This window comes from Engystomops pustulosus, chromosome 11, assembly GCF_040894005.1.
Source record: "Engystomops pustulosus chromosome 11, aEngPut4.maternal, whole genome shotgun sequence".
NCBI lineage: Eukaryota > Metazoa > Chordata > Amphibia > Anura > Leptodactylidae > Engystomops > Engystomops pustulosus.
This window is the reverse complement of record NC_092421.1, coordinates 78546797-78564931: the sequence shown is the minus strand read 5'-3', so window position 1 is coordinate 78564931 and position 18135 is coordinate 78546797. Positions and strand designations below refer to the sequence as shown.

The following is an 18135-nucleotide window of genomic DNA, read 5'->3' as shown; positions in this document are numbered from 1 at the left end:
GAGCGATCCATCGCACAGGAGAATATCGCAGCCTCCCACATCTGCCCTCACACCGCATCATGTAGTAAATGCATTTAATTCTTCTCTGTAACCAGCAGGCACCAGACAGCGCTACATCGTACCTTCTGCAGCCAAAAGTAAGTAGCAACTCATTCATCACCACTTTGTATCAGTCACATCCATCAGATTACCAGAGGGATTATTCTAGAGCTCCATTCCATATGAGATTTGAATCCATTTGCTTTCTGTGATATTTTAAGACGTAGGGAAGATCTTGGAAAATATTTAATATCTTAATATGATTTAAATCTTTTGATAAAGGAATCTTCAATTTTTCATGCTAATTATTAAAAAAGATAAAATAAGATAATCCTTTATTAGTCCCAGAGTGAGGAAATTCACAATAATAATCTGCATTATTATGGAAATTACACTTAGAGGGGACTTGTCACAAGGTTCCCTTTAAATGTCTGATATGATTTTATATAGCATGCACCAAGTTAATGGTGTATAGGAGGGGGGATCCATTAACCTCTCCCCTGCGGCCCTAATATTGTGGCCCTGAACTTGCTCCCTGACCTGCATTTTGTTGCCCTTCTCATATGACCTGGGCTGCTGGTCCTTCATGCGATGGAGATAACTGCTTACCTTGGGTACAGAGTCAAGATAATAGGAGAGGAACCACAATTTTTATTTTGCTAAATTATTATGGGATGGAAATAACATTGTAAGGAGCCATGTAAGAAAGTTAATTTTACATTTTTGTAAAAAATCTTAATTGTGCCAAAAATAGGAGGAAGGATACATGATCCTGTCCCCTGGGCGGTTCAATGCTCATCATGAAGAGATGCTGATGGTTTGGGTAGAGATAAATAAAGCTGGACCGAACTTGTACCCAAGACTGCACTTTCTCACCCTGGTCCCATGGTTTATTTGTTCTGATGGACCCCGGGCTGCTGTCTCCTTCCAGGTCATTGTAATAGAAATGAATGGATGGGTAAAAGTGCAATAAGTTAAATCCAGATTCCAGAGCACAGGACCAATGTGAGAAGGTTCCTTTTAAGTTTTTCTGATCTGCTTGTACATATATGACTTTTTATCTTTTAAGCATGCAATATGAGAAAGGGATGGAGGTGCATTATCCTATCACTGGGCAGGTAAAGAGATGAGTCTGCTTTGTGAAGAGCTACCATCAAAATCCATCCTGATAACCAGGGAGATTACTCATAGATCCAGGCACCAGGACTGTGGTATCTTCTGATATTTGTTATCCATGCCCTCCTGCCTTCTAAAATCAACTTTAAACATTTTCCTAATGAGTACAAAGGGCTTTGGGGGAAGAGGAGTAACCAGAACCCCTCTGTGCTACAGCTTCACAGGATGTTACACAGTCTCAGCCGATGTTCCCTCCCTTTGCCTGCTGTAATCCCACACAGCAAGAGAGGGAAGTGCTCCTGCACAGTGTAACAGCCTTTGAAGCTACAGCATGGAGTGGTTCTGATAATACCCCAGGAGACCTTCTGGCTCATTAGCATCATTGTAAAAGTTGATTTTAGAAGGGAGGAGGCCATGGATGACAAATATAAGAAGATTCCCACAGTCCTGGTGCCTGGATCAATGAGTAATGTCCCTGGTTTATCAGGATGGATTTTGATGGTAGTTTTCCTTTTAATGTGGCATTGAACTTGTGCCTATGCTTGGCTTATGTGGTTCATTTGTTATGTGGAATCCTCAGTTTCCTTGCTTGGGTCTGCAGTGGAAGTTTATACTTTCTTGGGTAAAGATGCAATAGCCTGAATCCTATGTCATGGAATTTTTATTTTCTTGATACCCCTTATATTATGTATAATAGAATGCAATAAAGATCATTAGCAACTGTGTCCATAGGCACTTTTTTCTCCTAACCAATAAAATAGCATAATCTCTTACCAACGGCAAAGGGTTAAACCAGCTTATTGCAGACGCTTTTCCCAAAGAAAGTGCGAAACAGATTGCAAACTTAATACCAAGCAAAGTCATTTTGTGCATCAGTTGCCAAATCCTTAAAAGGATTTATGGAAGTGGGAAAGTAGGTCTGGCTTTTTTCCAGAAAGGAGATAAACTTACGTCTATGGGCATTCGGGTGATAGTCGCTGAGCTGCGATACCAGACACAGCCTGGATGAGAGGGGGGCGCTGTACCTGGATGAAAAGAAGACCCTTTGAAGTAATTACATGATGCACTCACAAGAATGGATGCAATCTATAGGGATCCTCTATGTATCTATGAGATTTATCTATGAGATCTATTCCTTCTGACTTGTCTTTGTCACTGAATATTATAAAATTTGCAGAATGTTTTACTTTCCTGTCTTAGCAATGGATCAGCACTAGAGGATGAGGCAGGTTGCGTCTCCGCTCGTCTTCCACGGGGAAGGATGTGTTTGTGCAGCTGTGGTTGCAGGGATGGGTTTTAATAGCTGGAGATCTATTCAGCGCCACAAGTGCAGCTGCTTCCCGGAATCTCTTATATTGAGGTGTAATTAGACTACGGAAATGGTAATATGTCATTATTCCTGTTGTGGGTTATTTTATAGCTGGATACACTGCAGAGTCATTCAGTCATTTATGGTTTTCTGAATAGGATTTTCTTTCTATTAAAGTGGCAATTTTCTCCCCTTGGTTTGTATCTTAATATCTGCTTGCTGGTGCCAACTTGTAGATTTCTGCAACCCGAGCTTGTAGCAATCACGTCACTGTAGCCATTATTAGGTACTGTTCCCAGAGAGCTTTGTAGCCATACATTTGTGTGTTTTGTAGCAGCAGGATTGTAAAATATACATTTATATTCCATTATTGTAGCTGGACTTGTGAGATCTCATAGCATAGCCCCTCACCTCTGCTGTGAATAAGAGCAGTAGCAGGCTTCTTGTTAGATATTACAGCACAGGGGAGGAGCTGGGGAGCAGTTTGTATGCCAAGATCAAAGAACACAGCAGTGTGAGGACATGTCCCCAGGGCGCCAGTCCTGCAAAATAAATCAATTTTTGCACAGTCCTACTGCTGCTAACTGCATAATCAAAGGTATAATTACAAAGACAGAACTCTAGGAATGTTACCTAATACTGACTGAGTTATCATGTGATTAGCAATGTCACAGTTGCAACTTTTTGTAAAAAAAAAAAAAAAAGTCACAAAAATGTTGCAAATCCATACTTGCTGTTGTCGTTGGCGTAGGAAACTATTATTTAAAAAGTCATAAAATCACTAAAGACCTCAGCTGTATCAAAAAAGAAAAACTCCTAAGAGACATCTGACCTGCAGAAAACGGAAAAAAAGCCTAGAGCACAAAGCCAAAGCAAAAGTACACGTGCCCCCTGTATGTATTAGTTTAAACATAGCCGTTTTGACGACAGTACCTGTTATCAGACCTGAATAATTTAATTATACATATATGTATGTTGTTAGTAGCAGTAGGACTGTGAATAACATATTTATATTCCAGGATTGTAGCTGGACTTTGCACACTGGAGGAGTGTTCTTATACAGCTGTGCTTTTAGTTCTCTGGACTGAGCTGAAGGTTTAGGCTCTATTTTCCCCACTTCCTTGCACCGAGGAGAATCAAAAGTCACATTCGTGAGTGTGTGTGTTGTTTATTACTTAGGAAGACTTAAGCTATAAAATAGAAAATGCCAGACCTGGCAGAGGAGGAGAGCAGTAATGGAGCTGGACAGAGAGGCAGACAATAACATCAGAGGCCGTGGACCACTGAAAATCATTCCCTTGTCTAGATTGTGTCAAAACAGTGTCATTGTTTACCAGTGAGAGAACTTCTCCAACATAAAGTGCACTTGCAACATTCATCCACTGGGGGCAGACAGAAGTGTTGGGGCAACTGGATTCCCTGGTACTGGCTGGTAGCATGGCCTAGCACCAGAGTTTTGTCATGAGTGAACAGACTAGGTCAGTGATGGCAAACCTTTTTTACACCGAGTGCCCAAACTACAACCAAAACCCACATTTTTTTCGCAAAGTGCCAATGCGACAATTTATGCAGTATCCTATTACTCCCTGCTGTGTCACAGGTTTAAATTGTAAAGGCACCCGAGGACACCAGTACGATAGAAAGAAGGAGAAGTAGTTTGGGATTATCATTGTAGTTTCCTTTTAGTGTCCTGGGCTGCCTGGTACTGCAAGAGAAGTTGAGTCCTGTCTGGCAAACCCTGCCCTGGGGTGATGGCCTGGGTGCCCATATAGTGGGCTCTGAGTGCCACCTCTGGCACCCGTGCCATAGGTTCACCACCACTGGACTAGGTGAACTGAATCCAAACCCATTAGGGCCAGAGCGGGGATGCAAGAAGAGGGGGAGGCTGCAATGTAATGGGATAGCTCCCCCTTGGGCATTCCCAATATACGTGTAGGATAGGATCCCCAGGCAAATGGTGGAAGAGGCCCCGGATGTTAGCGGCAGCAAGCAGGTTGCACACAGGGATGATGAACATAAATTCTCTTGATTCAGCAGACAATCCAACAAAGCAGTGGATAACAGGCTGAGATAGAGGTTCCTTCCCGCAGGCTTCCACAGGGCAGTGGTTTGTTGGATCTGTAGTCTGGGAATATATCTCAGCCCTGGTCCTGTAGCGGGGTAGTGCAGCAATCTGGAGCAGGGAGTGTAGCACACAGAGCCGCTGGTCTGGCAGAGGGGACGCCCTCTAAGGGGAGAAAGCATCTGCAGGTTGACCGTCGCAGAAGACTCACATATACAGAGATAAGATAAGGACACCCTAGAGGAGAGGAGACCAGACAGCTGGGTGTGCCCCAGGGGTTACTTTCCACTGTCCAACCTATTCGATAAAATCGAGAGCTGCCATAGTTGCTGTGGTCCACCACCTCTTCTGTATCTCAGCTCAGATCTAAGATACCGCGAGGCTAGAAAAGTCATGACTGCAGATCCTGATCATTAGCTCAAGAAGCTCCAACCTCAATATTCTGCACGATATTCATCCCCGCTAATCAACCTATGGATTTTTTTCACAAGCCGCGTCCTGGCGATCGATGTGACACGTAGAAGATCTCAGTAACCGTTTCCTTCAGGGATCGCTGTGTGATAAATTCTGTCAAAGGTTTTCTCCCACAGGCAGCGAGGGGAAGGACACTCAGAGAAAATCTGTGGATAAGACTGAATCTTTTGAACCTGCTTAATGTATTTGACGATTTATATTATTGAGCTCTGGGGGAGGACGAGTGGCTTCTCGTTTTGAAGTGGAGTCTATTTTATTCCAGTGATTTTTTTGTGTAAACTTTGTGTACATATCGCTTTGTTAGCCTCTAATAAGACATTGGGGGTCATTTACTAAGGGCCCAATTCGCGTTTTCCCGACGTGTTACCCGAACATTTCCGATTTGCGCCGATTTTCCCTGAATTGTCTGCGACGGAAATCGCGAAAATTGCACTTACCTTCACTCACCCCGGCTGGGTGTATTCCAGTGCGTTCCGATGCTCTTCAGCGCACGGACGTCGGAGGAACTACCTTAATAAATCCCGGCCGGACCCGAATCGACCGCAGAGAACGCGCCGCTGGATCGCGAATGGGCCGGGTAAGTAAATCTGCCCCATTGAGTATATTATACAAAGGATAGTACAGTTTGTAAATTAGTATATAGGAGATGTATGCTGGTGCCACTGGACAGAACTTTCTTCTTTCAGATCCATCCTCGTAAATAAGCGAGGGACTCGGATATTGGGCACCCGCTGATCAGATACAGTTTCCCTATCGTGCGCATAGATCGTCAGTACCAAAACCTTATAATTGGGCCTCTTTAATATAGGTACAGCCCTATTGTATGAATATGTTCAGATCCTACATGATCTCTCCGTTCTCTCATGTTCTCTCCGTATTTGTGTGGGTTTCTTCCGGGTCCTCCAGTTTCCTCCCACATTGGAAACTGAAAACATATTGGTAGGATGATTAGATTGTGAGCCCCATTGGGGACAGGGACTGATTTGGCAAAACTCTGTGCAGCGCTGCGTAATCTGTGTGCGCTATATAAATAAAGGAATTATTATTATTATTATGCCATTTTCCAGTTGGGAAACAGTAGATCAGCAAGGAAACCTACTGAAGGCTGAGGATAATGAAATCTTCTGATGGTTTTCCTCTTGTGTATATTGTTCGCATATTGAGTAAAGATTTCCAGTGTATATTGGAAAGATCTGGTGAAGGGCAGCACACGTCTGATATTTCACCTTCAATAAAAAAGCGCCACTTGAGCTCTATCCAAGAATTTACTATCCTTCTTGAGTCTTCAAAAGATCATCAGGCAGTCTGTTCACTATCTGTTATTTTGCACAGCACAAAATCCCCAGACGGGGCCCTCTCCAGAAGAAATGGTAAAGGAAGGTTTATTTTATCTTCTGAATACACTACTTTATTAAGCTATTCAGCTATGGATTATAAAATAGGTGGTTTGAGGCGGTAGCCCGGGGCCCAAGACTTCTAGGGGCCCCATGGCCATCCAATCCATCAACCAAATATACTAAGAAGAACATTCAACCATGAAATCCTTGTACATCTGTTCCTGCTCTCAATACACATGAACACAAGAGCCATTTCAGGACCTCTGAGGGTCCTCCAAAGGTCCTGAAACCGTAAATTGAAAGCAGAAGAAGGGACACATCCTCCATTCCCTAAGAAGCTGATTCTAGTACCAGAAGTGATTCCGAAATTATAGGGGTCATAATATTCATACAGCCCAGGGCCCATGGAGGTCTTAATCTGCCCCTGGAGCTATCCCATACATCCAAACATCCAAATACAAATGTATATGGAGCCTACTTTGAATGGAGCTCTTTAAAGGTGTATGTTGCCACTTTTATCCACACATTCTCATAGTGGGGGGTGTATTCTTGCACTTACGTTAGTTTTCTGTAAACATGTTTCAAAATTTAGGCATCTGCTAATTTGTGACAAATTGTTGCCCCATATGTAACTTTTTGTAAACCCGCTCCACTTCTCACTTTGCTAAAGTTACTCATACACAATGCTCTTTATAGATTTTTAAAGGTGCAGATTTCTGTGACTCCCTGCTGTATAATGCCCCCCTTGCTGTGTACCAGCCCCCAAACTATATAATGCCTACCGGACGTTATTAACCCCTTAATCACCTGAGATGTAGTAGTATGTCACAAGGCTGTTGAGAAAGCCTAAAATGGGCTCATCTCAATAAAGACTGGGTGTTTGCTGTTTTTTACCGTAATATTGCAGCATATGGTAGGAGCAAGCAGACTCCCTAGCGTTAAAGATCTTAGGGGCCTAAATAGTTTAAACATGTTTTTTAAAATTAAATTAAAAGATTTAAAAAAAATAAAAGTTCAAATCACATCCACCTTTCCCTAGAACTGATATAAAGTGACAGGTTCCCATAGAGTCTGATTAACTAACCGATAGCCTTCTCTTAGCTAAAAATTGTTTCCCTTCCATCCCCATGAATCAGCTTTCTATTATGCTACCTGGCAAAAGAGAGGGGGGGGGGGGTGTCCTGCTCGGCCAGCCCCTCCCATCTACACCTCCCCATGTCCTATGCTTCTTCCTAGCTTGTCATATAAGCAGGGTGATATCATCACAGGTCCTTAATCCTCCAAACATTAGCAAACTGTACAACATGCATATATCTCATCATATGGCAGCATTATGGCATGATTACAGGAGCGTCTGTGGACTTCTACTCCTCCACTTCCTCATGGAGGCTGCTGTGATTTCATGTGATCAGATACATACATGGGGTAGACTGTGCAAATGTAACAGGATCTTAGATGATGTCACCCTGGTCACATGATATGAAGTGCCCAATGATGTAACAGGGCTCTAACTCAATGTTCCACATAGCAGCAGTTCAGTAACACAGACTTGTCAATCAGGAACTAGGAGGTGGGGCAATGCATGTAACTTATAGATATATTGGACTCAAGTAGTAACATTGGACGCACATTAGGTGAGCTGCATTAGAGTTTACAAACTGAGTTTTTAACATTGCAGCCATGAAAAAGAACTGTTTAGGGATAAGGGCAATGCTTTTTAATCATAGTTTTTAATGAAGTATTAATTTTGTGTGGGTTAATTTGCATGACAGGTTCTCTTTAAAAAAAAATGTAAAACTAATACTCACCTTTCCTCAACTTTGCTCCTTTTCTTCAGCCTAGCGCCAGTAGGAAAGACTGAATGTTGGAGGGCCACCATTACATTCAACATATCTAAATCCTCTATCTGAAGACCTGGGGAATACCTCCTTCTGCCTGGAACGGTTGGAGAGACCCCAAATATCTAGGACTGTCCGAATTAATCCTCCACATTTGGGAGGTTTGCATGTACAGGCAAGGTTGGCTTCAGGTTTCAGTAGGCCCCTTGGCGACAGAGCCTCAGTAGGCCCCATTGCAGTGACACGTGGCGGCACTAAAAATTCTGATACTAAAACAGTCTCCTAGTTTATCATTCCAAACAGCCCTCTCATGCTTATTTTATACACACCCCTCATAGTTATTTATATACAGCCCCCCCCGAACCACTATGGATTCATTATATAAAACCTGTGGGCCACCCAGCAGCTCTGGGCCCGGCACTTGTCCAGGTATACCCAGAGCTGGTGCCAGCCCTATGTACAGGCAATAAAAAGACGCAACAAACTGGTCGATACTTTTGTCTCTTGTCTCTGGTCGGGGCACATTCGCATAGGCCAATTATTGGGCAAACCAGCATCCTTGTAAATTCCTATTCCCAATCATCGGTCCGTGTAATAGGGCTTTCGCTGACAAGCCCACAAGCCCACTTTGCACAGTTTGACAGAACATTTCATTCTCGTACTTTAATCACTATTAAGTCATCCATGGAAAACAAATCAAACTCCCATTGTTCATTACAATGCACAAGAGCTACAATGATTGGAGACAAAGGTTGGCGCCTCATGCGTGGCAATGGCGTCCTATCAAAGAGGAGAAATGAGCAAATCATACAAATCCTTCGTGCGCGCAGCAGGGCCCTCACACTTATTGAATTAGATGACACGACGACATAACTCTTTCCCTCTATGCAAATGCAATTCATAATGATTCACAGTCAGACGCCGCCTAATTCGCTCGACAAGCCGCTGCACTTTGCTGTTCTAACAGTTTAAGTGAAAATAAATGAAAGTGGCAGCAAAGAGTAATAAAAAATATATCAGGCCGCTTCAAAAGCAGGACGGGTGCGTCACCAGGTAGTACTGGTATTATACTGTGGTGTTTGGCCAAATGAAGGGAAGTTACCACCTGCATATTTATTGGTGCTCTGCCATTTTACTGCCCACCAGTGGTTAACCTAAAGAATTGCAAAGGGTTAAACCGAACCAACTGCCATGTCAGAAACCACTTACGCAGGATCAGCTATCAATAACTCTTGGAATGTAGAACAACGTTGAAATTTATCTTTGTTACCTATACCCAGCAGTTTCTTTGCTATCCTCCTCAGTTTAGCCAGGCTCTATACTACCTGGGGCTCCTGCTAATTCTGGAACCCAGGTGTAAACAAGGTACAGAGTGAAAGAGGAGAGGGGCTGCTGATTCCTGCTTAATGAGGAGGAGGGAGGGAAAGGTCATGTGACAGTGCTCTGTGTGTGTATAGCAGAGAGGAGTGTGTTCAGTGCAGTGGATACAGATGTCTCCTACACAGAATAGTGAGATACAAGATCTCCCCTGTTCCCTATCAGTCCCTCCATCCCGTCTGTGATTCTACAGAACTTTCTCTGTCTTTCTTTTCACCGCATGCTGCTCCCCTCCCCCTACTCAGCACTATGAGCTCTGTGCAGAGAAGCTATTAACCCTTTGTTCTCTCACAGAACAGATTATACACTTTGTGTAATTGTTTTACTCCTGATTTTTACCACTTATAACATGTTCCATGCTCCTCCATGTGATGGAAGCTGCCAGGCTAGTCACCATATACATCCTGCATGTGCACTATGCAGAGTTCAGTGGATTTACTTGTACTTGCATTTGTTTTTAAATCCTGAATGAGAGGACACAAGGCATCATGAAAATTGAGGGCAGAGTGAATTTGACTCAGTTTCAGGGCAAATACAGGAAGATGATAGCCTCAGCCCACATCACCACTGGGGAGAAAGAGTTTTGTCAAATACTTTCAAAACAGAAAATATTGGGAAAGGGTGGGAAACACAATGGGGCAGATTTATCAAGTGTCTGAAAGTCAGAATATTTCTAGTTGCCCATGGCAACCAATCACAGCTCACCTTTAATTTTAACAGTGCTCAGGAATATTTTAAAGGGGAGCTGTGATTGGTTGCCATGGGCAACTAGAAATATTCTGACTTTCAGACACATGATAAATCTGCCCCAATGGGTATTTTGTTTTTGGTTTTTAAAGGAGAAATCACATATGACCATTTGGTAAAATCATTATAACTTTAAAGGGCATCTACCATCTCCAAAATCACCCCAACAATAAAAGCAGAATTATGAAGGGCACTTTATATGCCTAAGAATCTGTTATTTTAGAGGAAATAAAATGAGCTTCTCAGTGCACTAGGGAAGGGGCTATGCCTGCTGGGGCACCCAACTTGTACTTTCTGAACTTTCTTTCTCCAAAAGATGTCAATCATTGCGGTAAGGGTGAGTGCTAGAAAGGAAAATACAAGTGCACCAGCAGACACGACTCCAGGAAGCAGGAATGATATGTCTGGAATGCAATAAAGTGGCTTACATAATATCGCTTTCATCTTTGGGTTCTCTGTGGAAGCCGGTAGACTCCTTTTAAGAATTAAAAAGTGAGGTATTTATTATTGTAGTCATTTTCCCACTGTCCCCCTGTCCATCACATGCCTCTGTTAGACTTCCATGTTTCCAGGGAGGATGTAAATAAGGACACATCATTGAAGTCTTGGCAGGGATTATTATTATTAGACACTCACAATAGGAACTAAGTGTAGATAGCTGCCTCCTTTGGCATCTGAACTAAAGTCCTACTGCCACCACGGACCACCAGGGCCACACAGCTTCTCCATGACAGCAGCTGTGGAGGGAATTCATTTCTGTCAGAAAACCTTTAGGATAACTGGGAGCAGCGACAGCAATAGGGAGAGAAGTTTCTAGGGATTGGATATAATTCATGGATCCCAACAATGGTGCCCTCATAGATGTCAAGGTCATCCCTAGCTAACTGCAGCTCATATGGAAGCTCCAGGGTTGTTCAGACCGGATATGGTGAATATCCTTAGGCATGGGCCTGGCTTCTTGGGATGGCCACAGGTTGTGATAAACTCCAAGCAGTGAGAGCCATGGCGGTTACACTCCTCATAACATGGGCAGGGAGACTCTTGTTGTCAGCTTAAGGGGATAAGCTGCAGATATCTGATCTAGTTGTTTCCTTTCTCTATCCTGGAATCTTACGACAGAAGAAAGTCATTGGGCAAGGGGTTAAAAGTGGATGAAACTTTGGGAGCCCTCCAGATATATACTCCTGAAGCAGATTGTGGACCCAATGTGCCACCTAACTGGTCGGGATTCGGGACAGTCTTAGGGCACTCAAGTAAACCCTGATGCTTTTCTTAACCTTTTTAATCTTATAAAGGAATCTGGACGTCAGTCACAAGGCCACTTACTGTCTAAGTAGTGGCAGCATAGAGGGCAACTGGCCAATGGAAATCAACAGACAATGGTGTAAGGCAGGGCCGACACCAGCACTGGGCATTTCCAGGCAAGTGCCAGGGCCCAGGACTGATGTGGGGGGGGGGGGGCTGTACATAAGGAATCCAAAGAGGGTGAGGAGGGTTTTATTTAAAATAACCATGAGGAGGCTGTTTGGGATGATAAACTAGGGAATATTTTAGGGAATAGGAGACTGTTTTAGTTTCTAAACTGGATCTTGGGTGAGCACAGGGCAGAAGGAGGAGAGGGAGAGGGGTGAACGCTTGTCCTCCCTCCATAAGCAGAAGCGCTGCACCAGGTGCTCACCGCGCTGTCGCCTGGAGCCATTGAAATCTATGATGCCGACATCTGATCGCAAATCATGCGGCCAGGTCGTGGCCCCCATTGAGGCCGTGTGAAGGAGCCCTTACTATGACATTTCACATAACAATTCACATATTGCCATAATAGTGTTCACTTAAAACTAATGATGAAGCTAGTCAAATAAGGGGGGGTGTCTAGATAAAGAGTCCAAGCTAAAGTAGACATTCCCACTAATGTGGAATATCTATTGTTAGGAAAGATCAATGAAGCTGGCCGACATGCCTGCTGGTAAGTATGGACTGACACGGTTAGATTTTATCATGGTGACTATAAAATAATCTGAATACATAGCTACAAAATAGCCTGTTTAATGTCCACAGCTTCTATCCGTGGCCCTATAGTGTTAGGACCCGGGAGGATCCATCGTACACGGCTTAGCATTAGTGGCAGTGACGAGGTGCGGAGCTGCTGGATCGCTGCAGTTAAGTGTCACTTTCCCGTAGACTTTATCCGACAAGCATTTAACATTGATTGGCAAATAACAAAGTCTCTAATTTTAATCAATCGACATTGTCAGAAATGTATCCGATGAAAAAGCTGCAGGGGCTGGATAATTGCCTCACGCTGCGATGTGCCCGTTTTCGTCAGATTGTACTTGTTTTCAGATGTAATCATTTGATTATTATTTTTTTTTTACGAAACTTCATTTCCGTGTTTCAACATTTCTTATACAATGTAACCAGTAAGTATTCCCTGTGCAGTGGCAATGTAACAAAGATGAAACTAATCCCCCTTACTCATTTTGGGGCCAGATTTGGCCAATCTGGCAGATTCCCAACTTCCTTGCCTACTAACAACAGAGTTGATCCAGAGAGTGGTGTTTGGGGGACTTCAGAGACCCCTTACCTTCAGAAAAAAATTCTGTTGTACTGTATGTAGAAGAGAATATGATGAGAAGTCTCTGCTTGCCTTGGAGATGTTGTCTTGGATCCTAATTACTGACCAATTTGTTACCAGTTCTGTAAAGTGGCTTAGTGCCAGCAGGAGGATTTCGGACGTTTGGCTCAACATGTTGATACCCCCTGGAGTCAGAAATTGCCCCTAAATTAGTAGTGGTGCCCCATAGTCTTAATAGTTAATAAAAGTTTCTAAAGATTTAACGTTAAAGTGGATGTTTCAAAAACAGCATCACTATTCAATATGACTTCAGTGTACCTTAACTGTTCTCAGTGTCCCACAAAAGGTAATTCTACATTTCATTCATATTACACATTTTTCACCCCTGTTTGTGTTATCCGACTCCAAACCTGTCCCGCTGTCTGATTAACTAATATAATGTATGCCACTATCCTGCTCCCTGCCTGGATTACCAATACACACAAACTCAAATTACTTTGACCTTGGCCAATTGCTCATTGCTTGTCTAGATCAATTGTTTATGACCACAGTAGTGACCTGGTGGTTTCCTTGAAGCAAAGTCCATATCCTACCATGTACCGGAGTTAAACGGTGGTTACCAGGGACCACTAAGAAAAAAACCTTTGTTGCAGCTCCATTTCCAATCCATATGCATTCTGCATTTCAACACAATTAAGAATGACAGTATTTAAAAAAAAAAAACAGTAACCTCTCAGTACCATGAAAACCTCCCATAAAGATTCAATTTACAAAACAGAAGAAATAAAGTTGAGTACTAAGAGGGTGGCTGAGTCTTTTTCCAATATCCCACTTGGGTGGTATGCACTCCAGGGATAGGGATGTAATATTACCGCTGTACAAGGCATTGGTACGGCCTCACCTGGAATATGTGAGGTTCTAGGCTCCAGTCCATAAAAAGGAAGCCCTGGAGCTGGAGAGGGGAGAACGAAGAGACACAAAAATGATAAGAGGTATGGAGGGTCTCAGTTATGATGAAAGATTAAAACAACAATAGATTTATTTAGTCTTGAAAAAAGAGACAACTAAGAGGGGACATGATTAATATACATAAATATAAGACTGTTCCATCCAAAAAATATATTTTAAACAGGATAAATCAAATAAAAAGAATATGGCGTTGTGTCTGCGTCTGGAGAAAACAAGGTTTAATTCACTAAATTAATTGACAAGGCTTTTTCACTATGAGAACTGTCAGTCTGTGGAATAATAATATTTTTTTTATATAGCGCCATCATATTCGGTAGCGCTTTACAAATCATAGGGGACATATACAACTATATTACATTACAAAGAACAAACAGTCATATGGAACAATAGGAGCAAGGGCCCTGCTCACAACAGCTTACAGTCTATGAGGATGAGGGGGGACACAAGAGCTTACAGTCTATGAGGATGAGGGGAGACATAATAACTTACAGTCTATGAGGATAAGGGGGTGACAATAGCTTACAGTCTATGAGGATGAGGGGGTGAGACAAGAGCTTACAGTCTATGAGGATGAGGGAGGACACAAGAGCTTACAGTCTATGAGGAGGACGGGGGTGACACAAGAGCTTACAGTCTATGAGAATGAGGGGGTGACACAAGAGCTTACAGTCTATGAGGATGAGGGGGAATACACAAGAGCTTACAGTCTATGAGGATGAGGGTGTTGGCACAAGAGCTTACAGTCTATGAGAATGAGGGAGGGTGACACAAGAGCTTACAGTCTATGAGGATGAGGGGCTGACACAAGAGCTTACAGTCTATCAGGATGAGGGGGTGACACAAGAGCTTACAGTCTATGAGGATAGGGGGGGACACAAGAGCTTACAGTCTATGAGGTTGAGGGGGTGACACAAGAGCTTACAGTCTATGAGGATGAGGGGGTGACACAAGAGCTTACAGTCTATGAGGATGAGGGGGGACACAAGAGCTTACAGTCTATGAGGATGAGGGGGTGACACAAGAGCTTACAGTCTATGAGAATGAGGGGGGACACAAGAGCTTACAGTCTATGAGGATGAGGGGAGACATAATAACTTACAGTCTATGAGGATGAGGGGGTGACAATAGCTTACAGTCTATGAGGATGAGGGGGTGAGACAATAGCTTACAGTCTATGAGGATGAGGGGGTGAGACAAGAGCTTACAGTCTATGAGGATGAGGGGGTGAGACAAGAGCTTACAGTCTATGAGGAGGAGGGGGTGACACAAGAGCTTACAGTCTATGAGAATGAGGGGGTGACACAAGAGCTTACAGTCTATGAGGATGAGGGGGAAACACAAGAGCTTACAGTCTATGAGGATGAGGGGAATACACAAGAGCTTACAGTCTATGAGGATGAGGGGAATACACAAGAGCTTACAGTCTATGAGGATGAGGGTGTTAGCACAAGAGCTTACAGTCTATGAGAATGAGGGAGGGTGACACAAGAGCTTTCAGTCTATGAGGATGAGGGGGTGACACAAGAGCTTACAGTCTATGAGGATGAGGGGATGACACAAGAGCTTACAGTCTATGAGAATGAGGGGGTGACACAAGAGCTTACAGTCTATGAGGATGAGGGGCTGACACAAGAGCTTACAGTCTATCAGGATGAGGGGGTGACACAAGAGCTTACAGTCTATGGGGATGAGGGGGTGACACAAGAGCTTACAGTCTATGAGGATGAGGGGGTGACACAAGAGCTTACAGTCTATGAGGATGAGGGGGAAACACAAGAGCTTACAGTCTATGAGGATGAGGGTGTTGACACAAGAGATTGTAGAATGGTCCAGCCATTAGCCTGCCTCAGGCACTAGTCACAGCAGGAAAAGCAGAGAGCTTTTCTAGAAGGGTCTAGATGCCTTGTTAGATCTACATAAAACTGACGGTTATGTTATATAGAATTGTTTCCCCTAAATCCCTTCCTCATCCTGTCCCTTCCCTTCCTTGGTTGAAGTTGATGTGCAAGTGTCATGTGTGACAACATGTGTCTTTTTTCAACCATATAAACTATGTAACTTCTTTTGTCTCCTTAAACAGAAATAGATGCCCCTATATAAAAAAAGAAAACAGGGGCACTGGCAGGCACAACCCAGCCCCTAGAGAAGCCAAGTTGCAAAATGATACAATTTTCACAGCACTGGGTCTGGCAAGTTCCTGCCCCATAAGGAATATTTGGTGCAAAATAAGTGTAATTTCTCAAAATCATTCAAACATTGTTAATATACTACATTAGACTCAAAAAAGCAAAAATTACATGCACAAATGGACTATCAACTGCTTTATCTTTAAGATGCACATCTGCAACATATCCAATGAGAGAGGAGAAAAGTGTAAGCGATTCAAGTGTAGAAACCTTTTGAATAAAATAATAGGCATATTGGTCACAATGGATACAGTAAATCAGAAGCTGGTGCTCCCTGTGTCCATCCATAGAAAGATGCATCCGCAGAGAGCTGTTAGATGTGGACAGCTTCAAACATTGGCCCACGCGGACACAAAAGGCGCTGCTTCCGCAAAATAAAGTTTGTTTTATTTATGAGTCTTCATCAGGTATAAAGCTTATTTCAGATTCCATTCTGAGACGGAATCCATTGTATGTTGAAAAATAAAACACCATTTTACAGAAGCAGCGCCATTTATGTCCGTCCAAGGGTCCCTATGTTTGACGACATCTGCAACATTGTCATTACTCAGCTACATCTACTAGAAAATACTCCTGTGACAATCTTTATAAATGACCCCCTAAGAGCCATCTAGCGACATCCATAAAGTGACCCTTCACTAATGGATAGGAAGTCATGTATAATGTACAGCATTGCGGTATAGTAAGAGACTTCCAATCATTCTCAAGCTGAGACGTGTGATTACTGACGTGAGTCATCTCACCCACATGTCACAGCCATGAAGCTTTGTGGGGAAGATATGGATGAAGCCTTCTGGTGATCCAGTCCAGCGCCATGATAAAAGATCTATATGGTAATGTTAGCTAATTCTTATGTCAGTTGCCAATTGTGCGCGCCGAGCGATATTAACAGGATGACGACTCCTAGGGAGAGTAGCAACAATCCTGATTTATTTCACCAGTTTATTTCACAATTTATCTGACATGGATTAATCATTATCGTTATGTTTTAGCAATTTATTTGCCCCAAACTTTTATCATTTCCAGCTTCAGCTATCTTTATAACATCATGTTGAGTCCGTGTCTGTGTCTTCCGTGATTCTTACTAATAGGTTGAGGAAGCCTGACCGTTCCTTTAGTCTACTTTAGCCCGGCAGTGTGAACTATGTCCTGTCCTGTCACACAACTGTCTCTCTGCAGGCTCTGGACCAGCATGAGTTAACCCCATATGACTGTGAGTGCCTGCTCCTACCACCTGGGGCAGACAGAGCCCTACTATAAGTATCCTGCACGCAGCTTATTCCTTTCTGGTCAAATTCTTTTGCTAGCTCTTTTTAAGGCTCTGTTTTCTAAATTTTATCTACATTTTGTTTTAATTACTATGAAGATCTCAAAGGGTTAACAATCTTCCTAAAAGATGTGTCTGATAGTTTGAGTGGTGCACTCCCCTTGATAAAGCGCCATAGCGAAACACATGTGGGGGTATACGGCATGTGGTCCCCCTCTAGGTACGGTATTTTATGTTCTCCTTTGAGTTATGACCATCCAGGTCTTTACTGAATGCTTCTGATGTGACTTTTTTTTATTACTTTTCATATGCTTGTGCAACACCCTCGCCGATGCAAGGCGGAGGAGTGGTTGCGAATACGTCCCACCATGTAGCTTACTGTCTGTGTAGGGTCTAGTCAGCCCCACAGCATGTCACTACATCACACTACATGGGGACATTGCAATGGTAGATCCTGCCTGGCAAGGCAGGAGTTAGGTGTTTTGTCTGATGTAAGATGTGTCAGCCAATCACCTTTGTTATATTTTGTCTCTGTGAGCAAAGATGTAAGCTGAGATGTAATTGGGGGAGCAGCCACCACCTGACCAGGGGAGTTACAAGACCCTGTCAGGAAACTTCCAGAACTAGAGCAGTCTCTCCCAGGAGGGAGAAGGGAGCAGTTAGCTGAGCAGTAGCTCAGAAGCAGACTGGAGTCTCTCCAGTACAGACTCTTCGGAGTCTGTACAGCTAGCACACCAGACCAGAGCAGGAAGAGCCTAGCCCCTGCCTGAGGTGGAGCTAATAGCTAGGTAGTGAGGAAAGGGGTATCACTCTACCTTCAAGGGTGATACCTGAAGCAATCC

At 43.3% G+C, this 18135-nt stretch overlaps 1 protein-coding gene across 1 annotated transcript in view; it reads left to right on the top strand.

Annotated features, from left to right (window-relative positions):
• Window positions 1–18135, top strand: part of LOC140105974 (neurotensin receptor type 1-like) — a 34371-nt gene continuing 16236 nt past the window's right edge. Inside the window, exon 1 of the mRNA XM_072130099.1 lies at window positions 1–137. The gene's annotated coding sequence lies outside the window, so the exon portion shown is untranslated. The remainder of the gene's footprint in view (window positions 138–18135) is intronic.